General features: G+C 36.9%; 1 protein-coding gene across 1 annotated transcript in view; it reads right to left on the bottom strand.

Moving 5' to 3' along the window:
- Positions 1–12,777, bottom strand: part of ROBO1 (roundabout guidance receptor 1) — a 606,013-nt gene that overhangs the window by 350,279 nt on the left and 242,957 nt on the right. The gene's annotated exons all lie outside the window — the stretch shown is intronic.

Raw genomic sequence — 12,777 nt, 5'->3', positions numbered from 1 at the left:
TTAAGCCACATAGGGATGAATTACATTTAAAGCTGATAAATCTACTGGACAAATTGGAAACAATGCTCAGAAAATCTTTCTCAGATTATATAGATGCTGAGGGCATCCTTGGCCTAATATTATTCGCAGTATCAGTTTTTGCTAAAAGATCTTTCTGTGCAAAAGCACTGAAGGATCATCTTCATTGAGTCTATTTTAAAGAGCATTTATGTGTTAGGTCTGCTTATGGTCTTACCTATGACAAAGGTAAATGATTTTAAGCCAAAATAATGTGGATTTAGATTAGATATTCAGAAGAAATTCTTCATTTTGAGGCATTGGAATAGGTTGCTCAGAGAAGATGTAAAGAAAATAAAATGGAGGAAATAGCTGAATACCAGATGTGTAATAAAGCCACGAGAATAAGCTTCATTTCCCAAAAGAAGGTAAACTTTTCTTCTTTAAAAAACTATTTAAATGAGGTCTCATTAGCATCAGTGGTTGGTGCTCAAGGTGTGTTAACTTTGTTAACCTTTTGATTAAGTCCCAAGAGCTCTGTGACCTAGTTCTTCTGTGCTGACCATCTAAAACATGTTCTGATGCATACTGTTGACAGGATAGTTCCAGAACCAGTATAATTGGTGAGCCTTAAGCTATTTAGAGCTTGAAAATGCAAGAAACCATTAATATGAAAACTCACATGCCTGCCGTCTCCTTCTCAGATGGAACTAATGAAGTGAAACACTCTGAGCTTTCAATATACCTTAAAGACTGCTTTCTTATGTAACCCTCTTGCAGATTTGCTTATAAAATATTGAAGTTTATCAAAGAAATAGTAATTTCTTTGATATATAAAAGAAATTGTAAAGATAAGAATGAAAGCAGAGTTGAATATTATTAACAGTGATTCAAAGAAAGGGCTTTTTCAAATGTAAATGTTTAATTAACATGGTGGATGGTAGAAGATACTTGCATAATGTTACAAATACTTGGTTTTGGTAGATTTTCCATATTCAGTGTTTTTTGTTTTTTTGTTTTTCCTGCTAAATATTGAGAAAGTTTGTCTGGGCTTTGTTTCAGGCTGTAGGCACTGAACCTTACAAATCATTCAGGTCAAACTGTTCCTCTTCATCAGTCGAATTCATAGAGCACTGTTTTGTTATTACTGGCCAGTGAGCCCAATAGTAGTGTAGTGAGTAGTGTAGTGAGTAGTGGAAGCTACTGTCTCGGAGTTCTTTCTTCAGCTGAGTCCAGCTACCCCTTCTGCCTTCTACCGTTTTGTGTATGTCCTTTTCTTCTCATCTGTACTTGCTACCAACAGAGCTGCTTCTTAATCTGGGTTTGATGAGTAAAGCTTAACAAATTGTGGAATAGATTAAGGGGATGAGGGCCAGTAAGGAGTTTGGAGTAAGGCCAGAAGTAGCACGTGCCATAGGGTCATGGGAGGAGAGGCAGGAGGGTAACTGTAGGTGTACCAGCACCACCCCTTTCCCCCTATTCACTTAGATTGGAGAAAAGTCATTGAGCCCAGGAGTGTAGTTCTAGGACTTCTCACCCTATAAGTACATATAGTTGAGACCTTTTCTAAGAAAGTAGAGTGGTACAAGTGGTAAAGGGGCACAGGAAAATATGAAAATTGATTGTGTCCTTTTATTCCTCAGGATGATCGTTGAGGAAATGTAGTAATCTAGCCTATTGGCTAAGCAATACTTTAACCAAGAAGTTTGCAGCACTATTTTAAAGGAACACATATCATTTCCTGTAAATCAGAAGGCAGCATACAATGTGTCATGTCATGACTTTTAGTAGCTTAATATCAAACCTCTAATTGGACTTCCATGTGAGTTGAAAAGTACTGGAAACATTCAAATGTTCCAGCGCATCTAATTTTTATTCCTAGAGTCTCATTTTCCTTCCAGCCATATGTTGTGGTGTAACCTGTCAGCAGCTCAACACCACAGGGTCATTTGCTCACTCCTTCCCTAAGGTTGGATGGTGGGATGAGGGAGAGAACTGGCAACAAAATAGAAGTCATGGGTTGAGATAATAAATATTTACTAAGGAGAGGAAAAATGGAAACAAAAAATCAGTGATAACAATATACATAGCCACAATGCTCTCCCCTTGATGCTCAGTACCAACATTACAGGATGGTCTCAACCCCTACCAACTATCAACCTGCATCCCTCTGAGATGTGCATCTCCCCTCCACCTGCCCACAGCATTATGGCCTTCCCAGGCCCCTGCCCTGGCCCTGCTAGGGGCCAATAATCTCAATAATCTTAAAAAAAAAAAAAAAAAAAAGAAGGAAAATGCATTTTATAACCTGTAGATGACTTCAGAACTTATACTGTTCTAATTGGATTCAGGTTTTAGTCATTTTTTAAATCTCATAAATAATATTTATGGAAACCGCTGCTTGCTGAAGGAAATGGACTACAGTTGGATGGACATTGGATCCACCTTACTACCAATAGATGTGTAATGGCTAGAAGGAAATTAATATATGCAATAAAAAGCTGTAGTGAATCATAATTTCTCACTATATTCTGTTCAAGCTATGTCTAAAGGGATGTCCAACATTTTCTCATACTATACTTCACTGTGAGCACTATTGTAGGGACTATCACAGAGGCACAGTTCTAGGAAAACTAACTAAGCCATTTCAAAATGCACTACTTTGATACACTTGTCTGCTTAAGTGCATCCATCTTGCTTTGATCAGGCTGCCAAAATAAATGTGTCATGATGCTAACTCTGCAGTCACTTCATCAGTAAGTTCATGGTACCTTTCTTTTTCTTTCATTTTCTCCTGCTTTCTGTCAAAATTTACTGTTTCCAGTGATGTAAAGAGTGCAAGATTATTCATTTGTTTTTAAGGAAAAATAATTTACATAGAAAATGATGAAGGGCCTCATTAGACATCACAGTACAAGTAAAAAAATCAATGCTATTCTGCTATCTAAATGTTTAAATCTACTGAAAAGCAACTGAGTTTCTCTTGGACAAGAAGGAATACTTTCTTCTAAGAGAAAAAGCCAAGTCTTTTTTTTTTAGCTTTGTAGAAAACCAGAAGCAAGACAGACAATCTTATTTGGTTAAGAATTAGAGAGAAATAATTACAAAAAAAAAAACCAAAAAAAAAAAACCAAAAAACAGATATTCAGTGGATTTTGGGTGGGTAAGTTATGAGTGGCTGAGAGGGTCGGTTACTCCATTCCAATCTTAGCTGAACTGCGACCCTTCTCTTCCTGCTGAGTGTTCAAAAATGCATTGTGAAATTAGGAAAAGACGGAGAAAAAAGAAAAAGCTGGAGGCTGCAGCAGCTGGAGTTTATTAGCTTACAAGAACCATCTGATAGGAATAATAGGAAGAGCCTAGGAGCATGCAACTAATAAAGACAAAAAACTAGTGTTGATTCAGAAAAGTTTACTTTATAAGTTCATTGTGTGAAAAACAACAAAGATTGGTGTTCTACCTACAGTTATGCAATGAAGAAGTGAGTTTTAGTAGTAATTTTTCACTACCTTTTAGGAAGAATCGGACAGAAACTCTATAAATAAAATATTGTCTAGTAAATTATAACTTGTACCACAAAAAAGTGTGTCCTTTCTCAGGGTCACTGAAAATCAATACAGTTCTTTATGAAAAGCTCTTTACAATGTTTTAACACCTGTAGGTGATGGTTCAATTTGCTACAGCCTATGGATAAGTGATGTGCAAGAATCGTGTACACACAGAAAGTGCTGAAATAAATGTCTGGAAATACTTCCAGAAAGATCTTCTAAAACTAAATTCTTTGTCTGCTGATTGATGTTGGTTTTTTAATTATTATTTTATTTTTCACTGCTAATGTATGAAACTGCAATTCTGGGACAAAAGTTGCAATTAAAGATGCTGCTAAAAGGGCAAATCAGTTTTGATGGAAAATCCTCCTCATATATTCTTAGGCTTTTAGAATTGCATGTTTTGGCTTCAACACTGTTTCCCACAATATTCCTGTCTCTAAACTGGGATGTTGTGTTCCAGATTTTACAACAGTTGTATGGGTAAAACCTTGATGTATCACTGGCTTAGAACATAATGGTTAATGGACTTCAGCTTGTATGAAAGATAGTAACAAGCAGAAGTCTGCCAGGTCCGTCCCAGGACCTGCTTCAGTTCTTTATTAATGACATGGAGAAGGATTGGCATGGTATGTTCATTATGTTTTCAAGTTAAACCAACATAGGGAAACCACTCCATGTGCCTAATGGTAGGGCTACCATCTGCAAAGAGACAGGTTGTTAGAAGGAGCGAGCCAACAAGAGCCTTACAAAATTCCGCAAGGACAAATGCAAAGTCTTCCCTTAGTATAGCTGAAAGAACCCTCTGCCTCAGCACAGGCTGGGGAGCAGCTCTGTCAGAAAGACATGGGGATCTGGACCAGTAGCAAGATGAATTGACTCCACAGCCTGCCCTTACAGCAGACAGCCAGCAACATCATCAGCTGTGGAAATGCAGAGGTAAGAGATCAAGGGAAGGAATTATCTCTCTCTACTCAGTATACATCTGAAGTACTGTATCCAGTTTTGGGCTCTCCAGTGCAGGAAAGACATTGATAAACAGGGATGTATTCAGTAGTGTCACCAGGATGATTTGCCCTATGAGGGGTGGCTAAGGGACCAGAACTTGCACAGCTATGGCGGAAATGTAACAGCTACCTATCTATATGGACAGGAAGATCACTGAAAAGATGGAGAGAGGCTCTTCTTGGTTGTAGTAGGGTGAGAGACAAGAGGCAGAAGTTGAAATGAGAGGTTCAGACTGGATATAATGAGAAAAATTTTCCCCTTGAGGACTGGCAGGCTGTGGTATGAGATGCCCAAAGAGTCTGTGCAGGCTCCATCATTGAAGGTTTTCAGCACTAACTGGATAAAGCACTGAGCAGGCTAGTCTGACCTCATAGATGACTGTGTCTGAATAGGAGGCTGGAGTAGAGACCTGCAACAGTTGCTTCCAACTTGAGTTATACATGATCCTATATAGCAATTATTATGAAATTGAGCAATAGTGCTTCTCAACGTTTTTCTTTTCCTCTAATACTGAAGGTAGTTCAGCATCATTATAGCCACAACAAACAAATCTAGTTATATCTAGTTATATATATTACTAGATATAAATCCAGTGATTAATAACAACATATGTGTTATCAACTTTCTATTTCTTTAAAAAAAATTGCCTGGGTAAAACAAAAGACTAACTTGTCTAATACACCCGAATAAGGATGGGGAGCATTCTCTTATTTTTCTCATCTTGTGGTAATGTTGACTTACTGGCAGAAATGTACACTTCTGAATATTTTCACAAAGTGCTTTGCATACTCAGTTCACTGAACTGACATCAGCGTCTGAGGGTAATTTCCTCTGTCTTTGCTCTTGCTAGGAGACCCTCAGCAGAAAGCCACTCATCAGTTCCATGGATTCCTGACTGTGACAGTCAGATGAAAAAAAGAAAGTATAATTTGAGGAGAAGGCTTTTTGTTTTGATTTTGCTTGTCTCATGATTAATTAGGAACACACAAACTCAGGATTAAAATGCTTCTCATAGGCATTAAATCTGGCATGCATATCCTATCGTAGCCTATCACAAATTTAAATCTTTGTAAAAGAGATATCAAGCTCCTGTTTGGAAACTATTTTAGAATCTACTGATGTAAAAGACTCTATATTTCTATCCCCCATTAAATAAATCCCATTTTATGCCTGCCTATTCTTTCATCAGTTAAGTAGTAAAGTATGAATATACACTTAGAAGCAGCTACTACATGAGTAATTAACAGTTTGAAGATAGGCTATTTACTAAAAACTGGATTTCTGAACGTTGTACTGTCAACAAGCTTTGTACCTAAAATATTTTTCCATGCATTCTCTAAGAAAATAAGGTTAGCAACAAACACCAATCCCTAATGAATCCCATTTTCAGTAATGTCTCTGTTAAAATGAGCTTCTGGTCCTTGATAACATTAATAGCCATTTTCCCTAGTCCAAATTCCTGTTTCTCAGTTATATACTGAGGGCATATACTTCTACTAATGCCATTGTAATAAAAATTCTTTTCACAATGTATAGCTGTCTTTTTGTTTCTTTGCTTTGTTCTTTATTTTAAATTAGTCTGATGGCTACTGAAGAACTGATTGAGAAACAATGGACTTTGCCACTGCTTCCTGTTTTGGTACAACATCAAAGTATAACACAGTAACTGGAAGAGGATATTGTCTATAAACTTTTAATGAAAGCAGGCAGGATTTATGTAAGTGTTATGCTCCAGTATTGCTACTATATATTTTAACTAATGATTATTGCCTGAACATTGTTATCATTGTGAGGCAATTCTATTGCTTGGTGTTATGCTTACATCTCTATTTTAATACATATTAAAAAACACAACAAAGCACTTCAATATGCATGTCAGAAGAATGCATGAAGAGAAGCACAAAATTGAAAAGACCTTGTTGGCAGTTTAGACTGACACAGTGAACAGAAAGACTGCTGACAGAAGAGAGCAGGGGATTTTATTATTGTTATTATTATTTTTATAATAAGCATAACAACCATCTGTTCCTGGATTTAGAGTGCAGATGTACTGTATGCAGTACCTTTATAAAATCAATATCATGAGGCTATGTGTTCATTCTCCCAGTGACTCGGGAGCACGCTTCCTCAGTTGGAGTATTAAAAAAGAGGAAGACTATGAAAAATTTCCCAACTGCTAGTTTTGCAAATGTATCCTGAGATGCATAAATCAAGCAGAAGTCTCCTGTGTATTACCTCTAGCAATAAGGATTCTGTAATGGCAGTTAAATAAAAAACATTGTTATTTAGTGTTTTACTCAACTCTTGTCACATATTCATTGGTTCTGCAACGCTATCAAGTAATTGTTGTTACTCTTTGGGCTGTAGGACCTCATGAACTCAGTGCAACTTGAGACATGCCAATAGCATACCTGGAATACTTATACAAAGAATACAAAGATCTTGTTTCTATGCACCATTATCAACCTGCTCCACTTCTGAAATGTTTTTCTGCAGTCTCCCCCTCAATACTTGAACATCCCTCAACCTATTCACCACTTCTTTGAATACCATTATCACGACTCAGCTTCTTTTTTTTTGCATTATTTTCCCCAGAACAGTTCTTTCCAAATAATCCTTTAACTAATGATAGTTGCTACTTTATTTGACATTCAATTATGTTGTTTCTTTACAGCATTCTTATTTATTTTCTTGTTACAGTATATAGTTTCTTTTCCCCTCTCACTGCTTCATTTCAGACCCAAGTTTACTATCTCTACTAATCTTCTAGAAAAGAAATGGTACAAACACATTTCATTTTTAACAGGATAAGTATTACTATAGATTTCCTTTTAAAGATATTTTGCTTTTGCTTCTTAAGATATTCACACAATGGCACCTGTCCTATTTGATGTGGTACAGCTGGCGGTCCACTATGAACAATTCTCCTTATCACAATACAAATTAGTAGTAAACAAGAAAGGTAATGTGAGGAAAAAAAAAAAAAGATAGGATCCCTTCTCATACAAAAGAACTGTGACACAATGGATTTGTGACTAAAATCAAGGAAAAAAAAAAAAGCCAAAGACTAGCTGTGGGTCACATGTGAGAACCACAAGATTTCTTTGCATATTGGAAGAGACTTTTGAGAAAACTGTGAATAAAAAGCTTATTTGGAAAGATTCCTTGAAAAAACCATGCACCTACTTAATGAGGAGTGGTGATCCTTGTCTGCAAATGTTGGACTATATAGTGTTAATTTAACAAGTCATCATTCTGTTCTTTGTAACACAAGCAATACTCTGTGATCTGTTAAATGATCCCCGATATTTATGTCACAGTTGATTTAACAGGAAATGTGCTACTTCCTGGAATATAATGCATATGCACACTTCAATAACACAATACAATGCAATCTTGATTTTTTTTGAGATTGCTTTGCAGCCATCGATTATGTGGAAAATTACTGAGGCTCACGCTCAATGCTAACTGCTTTGCACTATTCTGAGGACGAAGAAGGAAGGCCAAAAGTTAAGAGTGAAAAGCTACTCTACTGAACAGGTTGGCAAAACACATGGGAACTTTTATGTGGAAATACTAATTAATCTTTTCTTGTAAATCTGCTCCTACAGAAGCATTAATCAAATATTAAACAGAAAAATACTTTCCATAGTTTTAGTCAAAACTATTTTATCCAGTCTTTTCATTCCAGTTTTCTCAATCCCTGCTGCAGTACTGTGGCTCTCAAAACTTCTCAGCCACAAGGGAACATCACTCAGCACATCACCTGCTCCTACTGATCAATAACCACAAGATTTTCTCTTGGAAAACCTGATGTTATACGACACTATTCCTTCTATGATCATCTTTCCAAATTTTCCATCTGCTTCCTATACCGAGTTCCTCTGCTATCTTACTTGGATAATTTTCCATGTATCCCCTCTGATATTCAGTAGGAAATCTCCTACACTTTTTTTTCTTGCTTCCTTTCCTTTTCTGTTTGTCTCTGTATGTACCTAAGGGGTTTTAATGAAAAAAAATAAATAAGAAATGATTGGTAGCTTAGGGATTTCTTTCCACTCTAACAACTGTCCAAACAATAGTCTTAGTCTGTCTGACATCTCTGTGGCCTGAGCTTGACAAAGAACTGAACCATTACTTCCATCCCTCTACCTTCTTTGGGCATTTTTTTTGTCCAATGCACTCTCTTACCACCTTGCTCTCCTTTCAGAATCTAGGTCCAAACTCATGGAAGTGGTAAGATATCACCATTTTTAGATCTCTAAATCATGCTTATCACCTAAGATTTTCTTACTCTGTGCAGAGAAACAGATATATTTAGAGAACATTTTAGAAAACTACTTAAGGCATCTTCCTTAGGGTAAATTAAACACAACACAGAGTATTTAAATAATATGCTTTCATGTTATTGAATATCACTCCATACTGGGCTGTTGCTTATGCACATAGTTCAAATAGTCATTTAGATTTTTATTATTGCCCATCTTAATACAATTACTTCCCAATGTGGCCATGACAGAGTGGAATTGGTCTTTTATAAAGATGCCAACAAGGGAATCTTACGGGTCCATTTCTTTAAATGACATATTTGTAGTTTAGTTAAAAGATTTTGGTTTTAAACACTAATTCCTTTGCTGAATCAATCCAGATATGTATAGAAACTCTAATATGGTATCCAGGTGATCACACCAGCTTTTAAATGTTTTACATTCTTGGCATTTCTCTTGTATCAAATATGCGATAGAAAACCTTGCAATCTCCTTTTGTCTAAGAGCAGTGCCACAAATATGGTTAAAATCTCAATGAATAAGTGGGTGCAGTTATATCTCTTTCTTTCTAGACTTTTTCCATCCTCTAGTTACTTAAATTATAAATGCTTTCCAACAGTGATTATCTTTAATATATAATATATATGTATAATTGTCTCTGTATTTGAGTCCAGTTGTAATTGTGATAATAACAATCTGATAGCATGCAAACGTGCCACAGTGTATACCACATTACTGTACTGACTAGGGGAAAAAAAGTCTAGAGTCGGGTGCTATAACATACTATAAATTATGAAAATTAAAATACAAACTGATCATTTTTCCATAACAACTGATTTAAATTTTATCCGTAATTTCAGCGTTTATTTGAATGAGCTTGAGCTGGCCAGTCCTCTACTCTCCCATAAAGTGATGTATTTCCTATTTGTTTTGTGGTTACTTCTAAAGGCAAGTACGCAGATCCAGAATGGATACATTAGCGCCTTGCAAGGTAGACAAAAAATTTCTCCTGACTTTAACTGGCCTTCGGAAGATCATATTGAAGCACTTTTTAGGAGTTATGGAGATCCACTCAAAAACCGTATGAAACAGCTGCATGTGTTCATCCTGAAAAACATATACGGAAAGAAAAATACATAGAAAAAAATACTTTTTAACTCTGGAAGTTCCCACAAGAGCAGATGTTTTCCTCATTTGTCTCAACGACTAAAGTTATGGAGAGCTGGAAAGTGGAAGCATCCTATAGATGGCTCTTAACATACCCCTCAAAATTACATTCCTACAGTATGACATGATTCATTAGCTTATGTTTGGTTTGTGCGCATTCAGACAAGACAAATACAGAATTCAAACAAAACTCATACTTTTTTTTTTTTTTTTTTTTTTTTTTGCTAATAGGTCTAGACATCCTCTAGATGCAAAAGTTACGTAAATGATTTTAGGAAAGGGTCAGGTAGTTTTCAGCACAAATAACTTCTGGAATGGTTTTTCTTTTGGAGAATGAAATTCTATAGGCAAGAGAGAACAAAAAATACATCTATAAAACCCAGGAATTACATATTACAACATCAGCTAGGCCTGTGAACTAGGAAAAATTTAAGAAAGTAACTTCACCTGTGAGATCATATTACAGCTAATGTTATTTTTATAAATCCTTACTGATTGCTACAGAAACCTGATAGTTTAATTTTAATACATACCCTAGAGCTTTTCTATATGAGCTAAAGCATACACGCATTTTGCAAGTGATTATTATTGCATAGAGAAGGAACAATAATTGATGACTAAATCTTTAAACATAAAAAAAAAGTTGGTCTACATTCAGTGTTCATTCAAACAGAGGCACGAAGACTCCAATTAAACAGAGCCATCCTCTAAGCTTTCCTTTTTCTTCAGCTTGTGTTTGCATCTAACTTGATCCTGACCTTTGTGTTTTCTTGAAGAACACCTATTAAAACACGGCCTTTGAGTTAACATCCTGAGAGCCTCCAGGGTGTGAGTAGACTGGGGTCTGATTTTTTCAGTCTTCCCCAATGACCCCTGTTGGTCTCTTGGAGACAGGTTCAGCAGTGGCAATACAGAGTCTTAGATGTGGTGCTCATGTCCAAATGGGCATCACCGAAGGCTCATCTGAGAGGGACGCAGAAGAGTCCGCAATCTGCTCAGGCAATCCTCCCACATCCCTATGGTCTGAAGGGAGCTATTGCCTTAAACAGTGCCTTATACACCTTATGTACATATCCCCTGTTTTTGGGGGAACTGAGTGGTACTTGCCTGCTGTCATCCACCTGGCTGTGCTCGCAGGGCTGAGTCCCTTCCCAAGGAAGGAGGGACGTCTCTACCCCTCCTCAGAAATGATCTGGTGGGCATCCTGCAGATGTGTACGCATACATGTAGATGTGGTACTAAGGAACACAGTTTAGTGGGAATTATGGTGATAAGTTGATAACTGGACTCGTTAACCTTAGAGGACCTTTCCAACCTTAATGATTCTATGAATCTATGATACCTGCTAATAGGGGGCCTGTGGAAGTCCCTCTCCTAGCTCTGTGGGCTGTGGGCCTGAGGCAGCCATCCATGCCCATTTTGCGCAGAGTGTGCTGTGGGGCTACAGCCATGCCCATGCCACGGAGGGCCCCCCAGCTAAAACATTAACAATACAGGAAGGGCCACGGTCCCAAAAAAGGCTATTGAAACACAGGACCCAAGGAGTACCATTCTTAGCCCTGCTTTCTGAAGAAAAAATACTGCAGTACATCAAAAGAAGATGCATTTTTTGAATAAGATGATCCCAAACATATCAGGGAGCATAGATGTTCCAAACTCAGAGAGAGGAAGTAAAGGAAGTAACTAAGGAAAAAAAAAAAAAAAAAAAAAAGGAATATTCAAATGGTAATGAAATCCAAGTAATTCACATACACTGCAGTTCCTATGTGTTTCTAAGAAGGCATCAATTTTCTTAACTCAGGGTGAATTTGTATTGCTTTGCCTTCTTACCCTTTTATAAAAATGTACTTTAAACTGGATTACAATTATGTGTCAAGGTTTTAAACCACATGCAGGGATGATTGCAGAGAGTAGGTGATGAAAGCTGTAATCATCTAAGTGGTGCATAACAGATCTGAACAACTCTGAATGGATAAGACATTGCTCCCTTTTTTATACCTGCTATTCTCTTTTTATATTCAGTAAGATTGTCTTATTTATGAATATTTGAATACAACACTTTCATTAATCACTTGAATATATACAACGTTGTACGGTGTGAGCAGTTATTGTACTAGTAGCCCACTGATAAAGTATTTACAGAACCCCTTTCAGTTAAATTTTCAACTCACCTTCATGCTTTCCAAAAGTTTCTACTACTAGAAGACTTAATACTTACCTTCACAATCTAAAACTCATTGAGGTCCAGATCTTGCCACTGCTCTGGAGCAGACATCTTTCAAGAGAGCTACACTCAGTGGTTCTGTAGCTGAGTCCAGACTTAGCAGGCAACACAGCTCCTGGAGCTGGGTGTCACTTCAGGAGTTGCAGAACTGGCCCCCTAAGGGTCCCTGCTGCACCACACAGCATGATGATGCTTATCTGGAGCCTCTTTTATTTGACCTAGAGAGGCTTTTCTCTAGTTCATGCAAAACAGTAGTCTATGACTCTTCTTCAATTGCATCTTAGTTTCATTTGATCTTTTTCTCCCTGCTGCAAAACATTTTAGTTCTGCTCTCAACAGAAATGAAGCATGATGAGGAAGGGGTCCGAGGAGGGGGAATTAAAAAAACAAAAATCCTTATGGAAAAATCCCTGTGTATGGTCTTTGGAAAAATTGCTCTGAGATGATGTTACCTCATGCACTAATATACACAATTTAAAGGAAAATAATTGGTGTATTGTTTTCATTAGTAGAAATGGATTTTAAACACTTGAATATTTGAAATACACCGTAACACACAATAAAA

The sequence above is a fragment of the Centrocercus urophasianus genome, unplaced genomic scaffold, assembly GCF_019232065.1.
Source record: "Centrocercus urophasianus isolate 14NV4802_14NV808 unplaced genomic scaffold, USGS_Curo_1.0 seq_12, whole genome shotgun sequence".
Classification (NCBI taxonomy): Eukaryota; Metazoa; Chordata; class Aves; order Galliformes; family Phasianidae; genus Centrocercus; species Centrocercus urophasianus.
This window is presented reverse-complemented; position numbering and strand designations above follow the sequence as displayed.